General features: G+C 43.8%; 1 protein-coding gene across 1 annotated transcript in view; it reads left to right on the forward strand.

The window, feature by feature from the left end:
* The first annotated feature begins 4,237 nt into the window (after window positions 1-4,237).
* Window positions 4,238-15,787, forward strand: part of LOC139266871 (4-galactosyl-N-acetylglucosaminide 3-alpha-L-fucosyltransferase 9-like) — a 90,910-nt gene continuing 79,360 nt past the window's right edge. Inside the window, exon 1 of the mRNA XM_070884480.1 lies at window positions 4,238-4,320. The gene's annotated coding sequence lies outside the window, so the exon portion shown is untranslated. The remainder of the gene's footprint in view (window positions 4,321-15,787) is intronic.

The raw sequence follows: 15,787 nt of genomic DNA on the forward strand, positions 1-15,787 counted from the left end.
GACCAAATTCCAAACGGGCATCTGTTGTAGATGAACAGTCCCTTGTGCGTGTTGATGCAGATGAGGCCCTTCGAAGACTCCTCCAGCTCCTGCGTCATGTAGGCCGAGGTCAGGTCGAACTTGGTGAATGTCTTGCCTCCTGCCAGCATCGCAAATAGATCGTCTGCCTTAGGTAGTAGGTATTGGTCCTGTAGCGAGTAATGATTAATAATTACTTTATAATCGCCGCAAATCCTGACCGTGCCATCACTTTTGAGTACTGGAACAATTGGGCTGGCACACTCGCTGAATTCCACTGGGGAGATGTTGCCTTCGCGTTGTAGCCTGTCCAGCTCGATTTCCACTCTCTCCCTCATCATATGAGGTACCGCTCGCGCCTTGTGGTGAATGGGTCGTTCCTCTGGGATCAAGTGGATCCGCACCTTCGCCCCGGAAAAGTTTCCAATGCCTGGCTCAAAAAGGGAAGGAAATTTGTTGAGAACCTGGGTACATGAGGCCTCATCGACATGTGATAGCACTCGGATGTCATCCCAGTTCCAGTGGATTTTGCCCAGCCTGCTCCTTCTAAGCAGTGTGGGGCCATTGCCTGGGACAATCCAGAGTGGCAGTTCATGCACCATGCCTTCGTAGGTGACCTAGACCATGGCGCTGCCCAGGACAGTGATAAGCTCTTTGGTGTACGTTCTCAGTTTCGTGTGGATGGGGCTCAGGGCTGGTCTGAGTGCCTTGTTGCACCACAGTCTCTCAAACATCTTTTAACTCATGATGGATTGGCTAGCGCCAGTGTCCAGTTCTATGGCTATGGGTAAGCCATTCAATTTTACATTTAGCGTTATAGATGGACATTTCGGCGAAAATGTGTGCACCCCATGTACTTCAGCATCTGCCTCCTCTCTCTGAGGCTCAAAATTGCTTTGATCCACCATGGACCAATCTTCCTCTGCTATGTGGTGGTTAGCAGGTTTTGCAGAGCTTGCAGCTCGTCTGCAAGCTCGTTGGAGGTGCCCCATTGTTCCACAGCTCCTGCAAACATACCCTTTGAAGTGGCATGAATAGGCTGAATTGAAGCCTCCGCAACGCCATCAAGGTGTGAATTTCCTTGCATTCATCCTTTGTTGTGGACTCTGAGTCATCTGGGTCACCTGAGGTCTGCTGGCAGTTGCAGACTCATGGTTTCTGCCCTGTACATTTCTGCTCACAAACACAGTTCCGGTTAATTTATGAAAATTGCTAGCACTTGTGTGCTGAGAGATTTGTTTGGTGTTATCACTGGTGGACATAAATGCTTGTGCTATCGCAATGCCCTTGCTGAGGGTCGGTGTCTCTACGGTCAAAGGTTTTCATAGGCTGGTCTCGTGGCCAATGCCCAGTACAAAAAAAATCTCTGAGCATTTATTCCATCAAACTCACATTGTCCTGCAAGTCGCCTTAGCTCGGCGATGTAGCTCGCCACTTCCTGACCTTCAGATCGCTGGCACGTGTAGAACTGATACCTCGCCATCAGCACACTCTCCCTCGGGTTAAGATGCTCCCGAACCAGTGTACACAACTCCTCATATGACTTATCTGTGGGTTTCACCAGGGCCAGAAGATTCTTCATGAGGCTGTAGGTCGGTGCCCCGCAGACCGTGAGGAGGACCATTCTCCTTTTTGCAGCACTTCCTTCTCCATCCAGCTCATTGGCTAAAGTACTGGTCTAGCCGTTCGACATAGGCTTCTCAGTTCTCACCCTCCAAGAACTTCTCCAGGATGCCCACAGTTTGCTACATCTTTGCGTTGGATTCGTATACTTGTCGCCAGTTGTTGTGTTCCTAACACAGCTGAGACAGCACACAGGGAGGTTGAAGTAACAGTGACCTCAGTCTTTATTAAGACACTCCAGAGTGAGGAACAGGCCTTAGGGGCCTGCTTATATACAGTGCTCCCAAGGGTTGCTGGGATCCCTTGGGACTTCAGGGGATGCGCTCCCTGGTGGTGGAACATGGGAGTGCATGCTTTACAGATACACAACAGGAGTTACCAAAATAGTTCAGGAGTCCTAGAAACGACTGCAGCTCCATCACGTTCTGTGGTCTCGGTGTGTTCTTGATTGCCTCCGTCGTCGAATCAGTGGGCCTCATGCCGTCCGCCGTGATTCTTCTCCCCAGGAACTCCACTTCAGGTGCCAGGAAAACGCACTTCGAGCGTTTTAACCTGAACCCCACACAATTAATCCAACTAAGAACCTGCTCCAGGTTCTTCAGGTGCTCGACGGTATCCCGACCTGTAACCAAGATGTTGTCCTGGAAGACCACGATACGCGGGACTGACTTCAGCAAGCTTTCCATGTTCCTCTGGAATATCGCCATGGCTGATCGAATCCCAAATGGGCATCTGTTATAAATGAAGAGACCTTTATGCGTGTTGATGCAGGTGAGGCCCTTCGATGATTCCTCCAGCTCCTGCGTCATGTAGGTCGAGGTCAAGTCCAGCTTCGTGAATGTTTTTCCTCCCGCCAGCGTCGCAAATAGGTCGTCTGCCTTTGGTAGTGGGTATTGATCCTGCAGGGAGAAATGATTGATAAGTTACTTTGTAATCACCACAGATTCTGACGGTGCCGTCTTCCTTGAGGACTGGAACAATTGGACTGGCCCACTCGTTGAATTCGATCGGCGAAATGATGCCCTCTTGTTGCAACCGGTCTAGCTCGATCTCCACCCTCTCTCTCATTATGTACGGTACCACTCTCGCCTTGTGATGGATGGGTCGCGCCCCCGGAATTAGGTGGATCTGCACTTTTGCTCCTTGGAACTTCCCGATGCCCGGTTCAAACAGCGAGGGGAACTTGTTTAGGACCTGGGCACATGAAGTGTCGTCAACGGACGAGAGCGCTCGGAGGTCGTCCCAGTTCCAGCGTATCTTTCCCAGCCAGCTCCTGCCAAACAGCATGGGGCCATCGCCCGATACCACCCAGAGTGGTAAATTGTGCACCGCTCCATCATAGGAGACCTTTATGGTAGCACTGCCGATTATGGGAATCAGTTCCTTTGTGTAAGTTATCAGTTTAGTACGATTGGGAGTCAGGACTGACCTTGAGGCCTTGCTGCACCACAATTTATCAAGTCTTTTTGCGCATTATGGACTGGTTCGCGTCCGTGTCTAGCTCCATTGACAACGGGAGTCCGTTTAATTCAACCTTCAGCATTATCGGGGGACACTTTATGGTAAATGTGTGCACCCCATATACCTCTGCCTCCTCAGTCTGAGGCTCTGGTTCATTGTGATCCACCGTGGATCTGTCCTCCTCTGCAACATGGTGGTTTTCAGGATTAGTAGGGTTTGCAGCTCGCCTGCACATATGTTGGCGGTGTCCCATTGTTCCACAGCCCTTGCAAACGTATCCTTTGAAGCAACATGAATTGAAAACAATGATCACCCCCGCAGCGCCAACAAAGTGTTAATGATCTTGCATTCACCACCCTTGATGGTGGACTCTGAGACATCTGCGGACGTGCAGCTGTAGGCATGTGAGTCCTGCCCTGTACGTTACGATTCGAAAACAACATTACTTTGTGCAGCAGCTGAGAGATTTGTTTGGTACTGTCACTGGTGGCGATGAATGCCTAGGCTATCGCTGCAGCTTTACTCAGGTTGGGGTCTCTACAGTCAAAAGTTTGCGAAGTATTACTTCATGGCCAGTGCCAAGTACAAAGAAGTCCCTGAGCATGTGCTCCAAGTATCCTTCAATTTCACAATGTTCTGCAAGGCGCCTTAGCTCAGCGACGTAGCTCTCCACTTCCTGGCCTTCAGACCTCTTGTACGTGTAGAACCAATACCTCGCCATCAGAACGCTTTCCTTCGGGTTTAGATGCTCCCGGACCAGTGTGCACAAATCATCGTACGAATTCTCTGTGGGTTTCGCTGGAGCGAGCAGCTTTTTCATGAGGCCATACGTTGGTGCCCCGCAAACGATGAGGAGGATCGCCCTTCGTTTGGCAGCGTTCGCTTCTCCTTCCAGCTCGTTGGCCACGAAGTATTGGGTTGAATCGCTCCACGAAGGTTTTCCAATCATCTCCCTCCAAAGATTTCACCAGGATGCCCATGGTTCTCTGCACTGTTACTGTAGGGTTCGTCATCTGTATCTCGTCCCCAGTTGTTATGTCTTGAATAAAGAATCTGACCAGATACTGTAAGCTTAAAGTAATGTGTGACCGTACTCCTTTATTATAGGTCTCCAGAGTGCCTCTCCAGCCTGTGAGGCTTCCTTATGTACAGATGCTCCCAAGGGATTGTGGGATCCCTTGGGACTCCAGGGGATGAGCCCTCTGGTGGTTAAACAAGGTATTTACTGGTTTATATATATAACAGTTATGTCTCACCATTCACTGCAACTCACTAAGCTACTTCCAAAGGTGTTCCAAAGGACAAATCTGTCCATGAATACAAAGGGCTACTTTTCCTAAAGCCCCTCACTGCCCAATTGCTGCGCAGAAACACCGCTGAGGTTCTGCAACTAACGCTGGCAAAAATTTCCAGAATAAAGGTAAGAAATACCGCCCAGTGAGAAAATGGATCTTGCACCAGGATTCTCTGTGGTTTCTCGGCAGTTAAGCTGAAACTAGGGAAAAAGGGCGGTTCTTACCGGAATGGACGGTAACTATTTAAAATTTAGTCCTAGCCTAGGGAGGGGGGGGAAAACTTAAAAAATATTTTTTCACTTAAAAAAAAAAGTTATAAAACATTCTCAAGACAGTTTTGAAGGTAATCGCCATTTTAGAATTAAAAAAATAAGAAAAAACCTCTAACTTACCTTTTTTGCAGGGTACTCACCTACCACCCTGTTTCAGGCAGCTTTTCGTGGGCAGTTTCCTCGGCGGTATGTAAGGGCCGTCGTTGAGGCCAAACTTAGATCCTGGCGATTTTCTCGGCGGTGCACGCAGATGCACGTGGGCGGTTTGCTCCCCAGTGATCTTTTCGAAATGTGGGCGGAAGTCTTTAAAAAATAAGGGGGAAACTTTCACCGGGCGGTTTCCCACCAAAAAACAGCTGTACCGCCGAGAAAACCGCTGAAAATGAAGGGGAAAGTCTAGCCGAAATGTGTTGAAAATAAGGGTTTCAATGTTTGACACACATTAATAGAAACTTTACATGAACACTGGATAAAACACCCAGATGGCTAGCCTTGTGTGGTGTTAGTTGGTATGATTGCACTAGGATGAGGTGTTGGAATTCTTAAGGATTTGGACTTGATACCAATTGGTTACAGTAAATCTTTTATTAATATACACAGCAGAGATCAATACCTTTCTGTGTATGATGGCAATAATTTACAGTTCTGAATGGTTATTACCCATTCAGTCGCTGGACAGAGTAGCGTGCATCATCTTCTTCTTTAGCGACGTAGGTGTTAGGCTCTAGCCAACATTACGTCCACCTGCACAAGCTCGACATCCCTCAAGCAATTTCCGAACATCTTGAGTTCAGTTATAGCAGGCTTTCTTAACTGTCCATCATCTTTGCACAGATATTAGTTTAAGTTAATAACAGGATGCATTTGAGACAGGTTTAGTCAATAGCAGGAGGCATTCAAGGTTAGAGCTCATTCTTGCAGCAAAATACTGCTCATTCAGCAAATAGCTATTAACTCTTTAAATTCTTACAGTACCTGATTTGAGGACGAGGAATCCTTTCCGACTCCTCACAATTACACAATTATTTCTTAATAAATGTAGCAAGCTGTTTGCCCTTTCATTCAAACATTTTGTTAAGCCTAGAGGTGTTATGTTGGGCTGGCACAAATTTGGTAGCATGTGTACTGCTGACAAATTGAACACTACTGTTTATCATATCAACAACAACAACTTGTATTTATATAGTACCTTTAACATACTGAAACATCCCGAGGCATTTCACAGGAATATTATGAGATATAAAATTTGACACCGAACCGCATATAAGTAGAAATTAGCGCAAGTGACCAAAAGCTTGGTCAAAGAGGTGGGTTTTAAGGAGGAAAAAGAGTTAGCGAGGTGGAGAGGTTTAGGCAGGAAGTTCCAGAGCTTGGGGCCTAAGCAACAGAAGGCACGGCCACAAATGGTTGAACGATTATAATTAGGGATGCTCAAGAGGGCAGAATTAGAGGAGCGCAGACATTTCGGTGGGTTGTGAGGCTGGAAGAGATTACAGGGATAGGGAGGGGCGAGACCATGGAAGAATTTGAAAATAAGGATGAGAATTTTGAAATCGAGGCGTTGCTTAACCGGAAGCTAATGTAGGTCAGCGAGCACAGGGGTGATGGGTGAATGGGATATCAACACGTAATCATAGATTTAAAAGGTTCCCCTTACGATTATGCTTCTTGTTGATGTTCTTGCTAAGTATCATTTCCCACTAGCTTTCAATTATTCCAATTCCATTGTGATCTCTGAATTTTAGAAATCCAAACTCTATGTTCCTTTTTACTTTAATTTCAGTCCCTCTGATAGGTACCAGTGCATTTAACTAGATTGTTTCATTAAAAAGATGTCAATCAGTTTCGCTCTGCAGTATGTTAGTGCTTTGAATAAAAGTTGTCTCACTCACCTGAGCCACATTAACTATTTCATGTCGTGCTGTTGTCAAATAACTGAGCATGTCTGAGACCCGTTCTTTAGTGCATCTTCACCATGCATTTCCGCATACTAGTTGCCTCATATGCAACATATCACATTTGCACACACACACCAGTATCCCAGTATCATACCACATTTGACATCGGATACAAGCTATTTCTGGGCTTTTAAATTAACTTATGAAAAGATCAGAGGTTTCTTCTCATCTTTTTCTGCATGGTCCCAATGTCTAGGATAGTGGCCAGGCTATCACATACATTTTCCTTACTGTTCAGTATAGGCAAAGACACAATCATCTCCAAGAGAAACAGAACAATTAATGATTCACACCTGCACTTCCCTGTCTTGCAATAGAATTTACATTGATACCAAATTGAAAATCTTTTCTGTTACTCAGAGTTGCACTCATATATTTTTTCCTAACCTATGTTTGAATTCCTGCAATTCACTCATAATCATCGAGGGAAATTATTTTAGAAAAATTTCCATTACTGTTTTTCATTTCATTCAGGAACCCTGGAGAAACCTTAATGTCCAATACAATACCATCATTACCATTTAAAAAAAATTCCCAAAACAATTCAAGTTATCAACGCACTTTTGTTTATTCTACTTAAAACTTTTATTGGACTTTTTATTCCTCAAAATATGCCAGAGAACAACTCAGTCTGCAGATGAGGGATGTTAGTTACCTTTAAAGCAACAATCTCCCCCAAAAATCTTTTTTAAAAACACACAGTTTGGATGGAACCATGTAGATTGGACCTTATCAAATACAAAATTTGATTATCCCCTTAAATTTCCCTTCCCGAGGGCTTGACATAGAAACATAGAAACATAGAAAATAGATGCAGGAGTAGGCCATTCGGCCCTTCTAGCCTGCATCGCCATTCAATGAGTTCATGGCTGAACATGCAACTTCAGTACCCCATTCCTGCTTTCTCACCATACCCCTTGATCCCCCTAGTAGTAAGGACTTCATCTAACTCCTTTTTGAATATATTTAGTGAATTGGCCTCAACAACTTTCTGTGGTAGAGAATTCCACAGGTTCACCACTCTCTGGGTGAAGAAATTCCTCCTCATCTCGGTCCTAAATGGCTTACCCCTTATCCTTAGACTGTGTCCCCTGGTTCTGGACTTCCCCAACATTGGGAACATTCTTCCTGCATCTAACCTGTCTAACCCCGTCAGAATTTTAAACATTTCTATGAGGTCCCCTCTCATGAACAGAAACTCTTATCAATTTATCAATTTATCTAATCAACTTTAATTACGCAAGTCCAGTCTTGTGCTTTAACAAAATAAAACAAATGTATTTGTAATTGCGTTTGGATGTAAGTCCTTTATCTTCTCTCTCTTGGAAGATAACACATGATGCCAAATAGTTAATTACAAGCATTAAAAAAAGCAAAGTCTTAAGTCCAAATTTGTCACCATGCTGCAACATTCGAAATCCATCAATGTCTGCAGATAAGAACTTAAATTCTGAACATTACTGGAGCTCCCACTGCACTGTTTCAGCAAAGTTCAAGCTGTGTAACACGTTGAAGCCATTTCTATATCAAAGAACCACTCTTGGTAATTTTGCACTATCAACATTCATCTGGCCCTCTGCTTAAAAAAAAGCAAACAGAAAATCCGTTTTGGTTTTCCTTTGAGCCCAATGGGCTAATTTGTCATTTGTCAATTTCTGATTCCCTTCCGTTAGTGTAAGGAAACATCCACTCAAATTAAAAAGTTAACATTTAACGTTAAAATGTGGAGCTAACTACTGTTTTTCATTTTGAAAGAAGACAAACCTGTAATAGAGCTCCACCTAGTGGACTACTGCTCCACCCAGTGTGGCAATGCAACTACTGATGTATTTTAAGAATTTATCACTTTGACCATGAGGATAGGATTTACGGATTCCCAAGTTGAAATTTTTGTTGGTGAATGATCCAGCCAACCGACAGAGAGACTTTGAGAGGTTCTTTGTTTTGCAGAACATTTAAAAATCCAGGGTAAATTACAAGCACACTTGGCTGAACTGTTAAGAGTTCAGATGGCCAAGCCTATGGGAATAATAGGGTGCTTGGGTGAGTTCCATCGCAACCGAGACTCTTTCGGAGTGCGTGTGGAGCAAATAGAAATGTTTTTTCACCGCAAATAGTATCGTCAAAGTCCCCAATGATGAAAACCATAACCGCATGGTTCTAGAAAGGAAATGGGCTATTTTCTTGACTGAAGCAGGCCCCAAGCTGTATGAAACACTGAAAAATGTGCTTGTTCCCACAAGCCAAAGGACACGTCACTGATGGAGATTCTAACCAAATTAGAACAGCACTACAGTCCTGAGCCCCTGGAAATTGCTGAAAGTTATCGTTTGGAATATGAAATCAGTTAAATTATGAGAGTATCAGTGCGTACATTGTAGCTTTAAAAAAGCTATCCATTCACTGTCATTTTGGAAACTTTCAGGACCAAGGATTGCATGAACACTTTGTTTGTGAGATGTAAAATGAAGCAATCAGAAGGGAGTTGTTGACAATCCCTAACTTGACTTTTGATTTAGCTTGTCAGAGAGCTATGTCGATGGATACTCCTGCACCTATTTTCTATGTAAATTTCTATGTGATATAGCCGACCAATACTCCCGAGAATTTTGCACCATTTCCAGTCATCAGACAACTGAGGTGAATTGCCTGCAGGTTAAAAGTAAAAGGCAGTTGGGCCCCAAGACCTCAGCAACTGGCCACAGTAACAGTACATTAAAGTCGTGCTGTCGGTGCCTGGGACAACACATTGCTTAATGCTGTCCATATGCAAAGGCAGAGTGTTTCTACTGCAAGAAAACTGGGCATCTTGTGAAGGCATGCCGACTGAAGAGTAAACCAATGTGCAATGCTAGAAGTAGACATTGCCAGAGACTACATAGCATTGAAGAGAAGCAATAGGACGAGGAGGTTTTGGAGATACACATCATCAGGAGCATGAGGGTACCTAACAGTGATTCGCAAAATATCATCATCCAAGTAGATGTTGCAGGAACCAGGATACCCATGGAAATCGACACTGGTGCATCCATGAACGTAGTACCGGGATCACTGTATCTCGACATGTTGAGTGATTTCCGACTGGAGAAATCAAAGATAGAGCTGCGAGGCTACTCAGGAAAGCAAATCCTGTTGTAGGACATATCACCATACCAATGAAATACAAGCATCAAGTGGTGCAGGAAGCAAGCCTGCCTTGATCGGTAGAAATTAGTTGGGATCACTGAAGCTGGATTGGAATGAAATTTTTCGTGTGGAAACTAAATTTGCATTGAAAGTTGACATCATCAAGCAGTATCTGAAGATGTTCCGTGAAACAGACAGTCTGATCCAAGACATCAAGGTGAGTATCAGAGCGCACAAAGTTTACTGCAAGCCACGTCCCGTACCATACGCACTCAAAGAAAAGGCTGTGCAAGAACTCAAAAGACTAGAAACTGAGAACATTATCTCTAAGGTAGATCTAAGTAATGCTGATGCTATCTCCAGATTGACATCCCCATTGCACCCAATAGGGAAGAAGTGTTCTATTTTTCATACATTGATGAACTGCCAGTCACAGCTGAAGAGATTGGTAGAGCAACCAAGCATGACCCAGTTATGTCAAATGTGTATGATTACATAGCAAACGGCTGGCCAAACCAAGTATCAGAGGAAGATATTCGTCCATACTTCATTTGTAAGAATGAATTATCAGTGGATAAAGATTGTGTCATGTGGGGTGCAAGAGTAGTTATTCCAAATAAGTTCAGGTCCAAATTGTTATGAGATCTTCATGACCAGCACCAGGGAATGTGTTTGACCAAGTGTTTTGCACACTGTTACTTATGGTGACCAGGTTTATATAAAGATATAGAGTACATCGTCAGTCAGTGTACAACATGTCAATCGGTAAGCATGATACCACCATCAGTACCATTACATAAGAACATAAGAACATAAGAAATAGGAGCAGGAGTAGGCCATATGACCCTTCGAGCCTGCTCTGCCATTTAATACAATCATGGCTGATCCGATCATGGATTCAGGTCAACTTCCCTGCCCGTTCCCTATAACCCCTTAATCCCTTATTGGTTAAGAAACTGCCTATCTCTGTCTTAAATTTATTCAATGTCCTGGCTTCCACAGCTCTCTGAGGCAGCGAATTCCATAGATTTACAACTCTCTGAAAGAAGAAATTCCTCCTCATCTCAGTTTTAAATGGGCGGCCTCTTATTCTAAGATTATGCTCCCTAGTTCTGGTCTCCCTTACAAGTGGAAACATCCTCTCTGCATCCACCTTGTCAAGCCCCCTCATAATCTTATATGTTACAGCCATGGAAATGGCCTCCCAGGGTGTGGCAACGGTTACATATAGATTTTGCTGAGCTTGAAGACAACAATTGTTCATTGTGATTCGAAAGTCATTCAAAGTGGGTAGAGGTGTTTCCGATGCAAAAAGTAACAACAAATAAAACACTAGACAATTTGCGAAGATTATTTTCTTTATATGGCCTCCCAGAAGAAATTGTGTCTGATAAAGGGCCACAATTTTGTTCAGAAGAATTTGCACAGTTCATGAGCAGAAATGGTGTGAAACATACCAAAGTTCCACCATACCACCCTGCTTCAGATGGTGCAGCAGAGCTCACAGTACAAATTGTAAAATGTGCCCTCATCAAGCAAATGTTGGATTCAAATCCAAGGAAATGGCAATTGTCGTTGGACCACAAATTGGCAAATTTTCTAATTACTTATCGTAATACTCCTCATACAACTACTGGTAGAACACCAACAGAGTTGTTTCTCAAACGACAGCCATGAACCAGGTTCTCGTTGTTAAAGCCAAATGTGAAACAGTCAGTAGAAGAGAAACAATTAAGACAGGAAGAGAATCATGATAGAGGTAGAGTAAGAGAGAGAAGTGTAAAATTGAATCAGAAGGTTAGAGTGAAGAACCATTACCATAAATGGTTAAAGTGGTTACCAGGAAGAGTAGTGAAGATATGTGGTCCTCATACATATTTGATGAAGATGTTTGATCATGGAAAGGTTAGCTTTGTTCACATTGATCATATTTTGCCTACAGATGTGGAAGGAGTTGAAAGTTGGAATGATTCAATTATTTCTAATGAGTCAAATAATCTTGTTGCAAGTAGAGTACCAGTAGCAAATCCTACATCAGATATACTAGAAGCAAGTCCAAGAGAAAGTCAGAATTTAAGTCTGAGTCTGAGTCAGGTCGACAAACAGTCTGAAGTTGTAGAGAGTCAAAATGTAGATCAAGGATTGCCCTTGGAGAAAAACTCTCCTCAAGCTCAGCCTAGAATGAGTCTTAAGTTCAACACCAAGTTTGGAAAGTTCTGTTCAAGAGCGAAGGTATCTTCTTTGAAACAGAAAACCAGTGGTTAATTTATAAATATGGCAAAAAAAAGTCCCTATCTTTTGTTGTGTATACCATGCAAGTTATGTATAATGATTATTTTGTTATGATTACTTCTTCATTGAGGGATAAGTGTAATAGAGCTCCACCTAGTGGACTGCTGTGGTAATGCAACTACTGATGTCGTTAGAATATATCACAAAACCCAAACATCATCAATTGATGTCAGCTTGTGTTTTACTATTTCTCGCAGCTTTCAAATAAATGTAAAACTTTTGCCTGATATAGACACAGCAATAGCATTCCCTTTCACACAATTTACAACAACCAGAATATCACCATGGCCACAATACATGTCTGGTTTTCGCACTTTGATAGGCAAGTTAACCTCAAGAATTCCAATTTAATTTATACCAATATCTTCAATTCAATACACATTCCAGCCTGAAAAAGAGGGAGGAGCCACAGCCACAGTAACATTCACACATGCTTTTAAAAAAAGACATTAACATTCACTTTGAAAATAGGTCAATAGAAGAGACATGAGCTTCCCTTTTGTTTTTAGTCCATCCAAACTATTTTATCTTTTTTCCCATAAACCAATTTTCAATTTCTGATGTTTTCTATTGAATCCGATTCTGTGCTGATTCATAGTTTCAAGCTGACAGCCCAAGCCCCTTTCCTCCTGCACAATGCTGAGGAGTTTCTCTGAGGCTTTTTCAGAATCTGTTTCAGTGCTAGGAAGAGAATGGTTTGAATAGATTGTCTCCTTTTTCTCCTTGGGAGTTCAATAGGATTGTCTCCAGTTTTAAGAGGTCCTACCTCCTGAGCCAGTAGCTCAGTGTCCTCGTGACTCACCAGCATCGCAATCACTCGGACTTCCATCGGAGTGTTTTTGCCATTATAGTGGTGGACCCTCGTTGTTACACAGAGCGGAGATGGTTGAGAATCATCAGCGGCGTAGTTAGGACTATGATACTGAGAGGCCTCCCAATCCAATTCTCCCCAGTCTCATAATACCATCATAGGCAGTCCCTCAAAATCGAGAAAGACTTACTTCCACTCTAAGGTGAGTTCTCAGGTGACTGAACAGTCCAATACAGGAATTACAGTCTCTGTCACAAGTGGGACAGACAGTGGTTCAAGGAAAGGGTGGGTGAAGAGTTTGGCTTGCTGTACACTCCTTCCGCTGTCTGTGCTTGGTTTCTGCATGCTCTCGGCGACGAGACTTGAAGTGTTCAGCGCCCTCCCGGATGCTCTTCCTCCACTTAGGGCAGTCTTGGGCCAGGAATTCCCAGGTGCCAGTGGGGATGTTGCACATTATCAAGGAGGCCTGAGGTTGCCCTTATAACGTTTCTTCTGCCCACCTGGGGCTCGCTTGCCGTGTAGGAGTTCTATATCAGTGCCGTCATCGGATGTTGTGTCTGCAGACACTTCGGACACCAAAGCTGTTTGCTTACCTAACTTACCCTGTAATACATAAATTGTTAGCTTACACTTAGAATGGTCAGCCTTTTGGTGAGGCTGTTTAATTGCCTCACGGAGTGCTCCCCAGCCATCTTCTAATTCTTTTTTAAGTTTTTTGTCTTCTCATTTGGTTTGTTCCTATTGTTTTTTTGTTTCAGTTGCATCCGTTACCACCGCACAGATTGTGACATTTGCAACATGTTGTTGTTCTATGATAGTGTTTAACTGATTGTTACATTGCTTTTCATTTTCTAATGATTGTTTTAACTGCTCAATTTGTCTCCCTCGGTCCTTAATTTTTTCATCATTTTCTTGTACACAAAAATGGGTCACATATGCGAGTAATTTTCTTCCTTCGTCTAACTTAATTTGTCTACTTGTCCTTGAATATACTTCACTGCCTCTTCATAAGATGATGTCTCTCTAGTAAAACACTCTGACACCAACATTTGAGTGTCCTTAGTACTTAACCTTTTCTCTAATACTTCTTTCATGTTTCCCTTTTTGGGCATTTTGACACTCCTCTGATTACTGGCAAGTGATTAGATCTATTGCACTCCCATTAGGCTTTCCCTCCCAGTTCAGTAGTGTGCCCTCTAACTTAAACCAGGACTCCACTGTGTAACACAACAAAAGATCAACCGTTTATCAAGTTCCCACTGTTGGAATTCTTAAGGATTCAGACATGATATCAATTGGTTACAGTAAATCTTTTACACAGCAGAGATCAATATCTTTCTGTGTCTGATGGCAATAATTTACAGTTCTGAATGGTTATTACCCGTTCAGTCGCTGGACAGAGTAGCTTGCATCGTCTTCTTCTTTAGCGATGTAGGTGTTAGGCTCTAGCCAGCATTACGTCCACCTGCACAAGCTCGACATACCTCATGGATCTTCTATCTCTGCGCTTGAATGTTCGCAAACCCTCTTCTTTTATCCTCCAAAATTCTGATCATATGACTTAAAAAGTCCAATTGTGTTTGCCCACATAATGTTTAAACTACTGTTTTGAAATTGCTTATCAAGCAATTTCCGAACATCTTGAGTTCAGTTACAGCAGGCTTTCTTAACTGTTCATCATCTTTGCACAGATATTAGCTTACGTCAATAACAGGATGCATTTGAGACAAGTTTAGTCAACAGCAGGAGGTTTTTCAAGGTTAGAGCTCATTCTTGCACCAAAATACTGTTCGTTCAGCAAATAGCTATTAACTCTTTAAAGTCTTACAGAGCGTGAGTGTGAGGGTTGGCTGGTGAGATGGGGATGTGATAATATAAATAGAGAGGGATGGGTGGTGGTCCGAAGTAGGTTGGTGTGTGTAAGGATGTGCAGGAGTAGGGTAGGGAAGGAGAGTGATGGGGATGTGATGAGGGGCACAGCAGAATGAGGTTGAGTGTTGCTTTGTACTAACATTTCGTGACCTACTGAGATCATTGAAAGATTTGCGCCACTGCATCCAAGTCTTCCTGACCACATCTCTGCTTGTAACCTCCTCTGCAATGTACAATCAAACTGTGTTGATCTCCTGGGGAGGTCTCTTCTGTTCATGGAAAGGGAAGAGGACCTCCCTGCGTGCTGTGACTCCCTCCATAAGCACATGGAGGGAGTCATGGGAGAGCTAGGCTGTATCCCTGTGTCTTTGTGCATATATTTTCAGTGTTTGCAGCACCTCAGTGCTGTCATCATCATCATCATCAAAAAGGAGCAGAGGTGCGGTGGCCCGGGAGCAGCGTGGAGGCGTGCCACTTCAGGGAGCAGTGCGAGCTGGTGCAGGAGGGTGACGACTTGGAGAAGGGCGACTGGATTGGACGTCACCAAAATCAAGTTCGCTGATTGGAGCATGGGTAGGTACAGCAGGAGAAGCGGCAAGCAGCAGAGGAGCGGCGAGGTCGTGGCGAAGGAGCGGCGAGAGATTATAAAGGGACGTGATCGGGGTCCAGGAAAGGCATGAGATCGGGGCTCGGAAGAGGCATGGGTACAGGGGCAGCACGGGCCAGCCCACACCGCGATATGTTTGTGTACTACGTCCATGCAGCAGAGCTGGTCTCCAATCGTCTTGGTTAATCCTCGCCACTGGAACAAGGCCTAGCTCTGTCAAACCTGTGTGGTGGCTGGTGTGCAACAGCCACCACACATTAAAAAAATCCAGGCACAGGCATCTTCCACCCTTCAATATGTAGTTCGGGACCTGGAATGTCAGGTCCTTCATTGAAACACCTGTGAACTCATCCCTTTTTGGTGTCGAAGCAAGTCATCCTCGATACGAGGGACCTCCTAAGAAGAAGATAGGCAGTCCCTCGAAATTTACCGGAATTTACTGGAATTCTTTG

Source organism: Pristiophorus japonicus, chromosome 7 (assembly GCF_044704955.1).
Source record: "Pristiophorus japonicus isolate sPriJap1 chromosome 7, sPriJap1.hap1, whole genome shotgun sequence".
Taxonomy (NCBI): Eukaryota; Metazoa; Chordata; class Chondrichthyes; family Pristiophoridae; genus Pristiophorus; species Pristiophorus japonicus.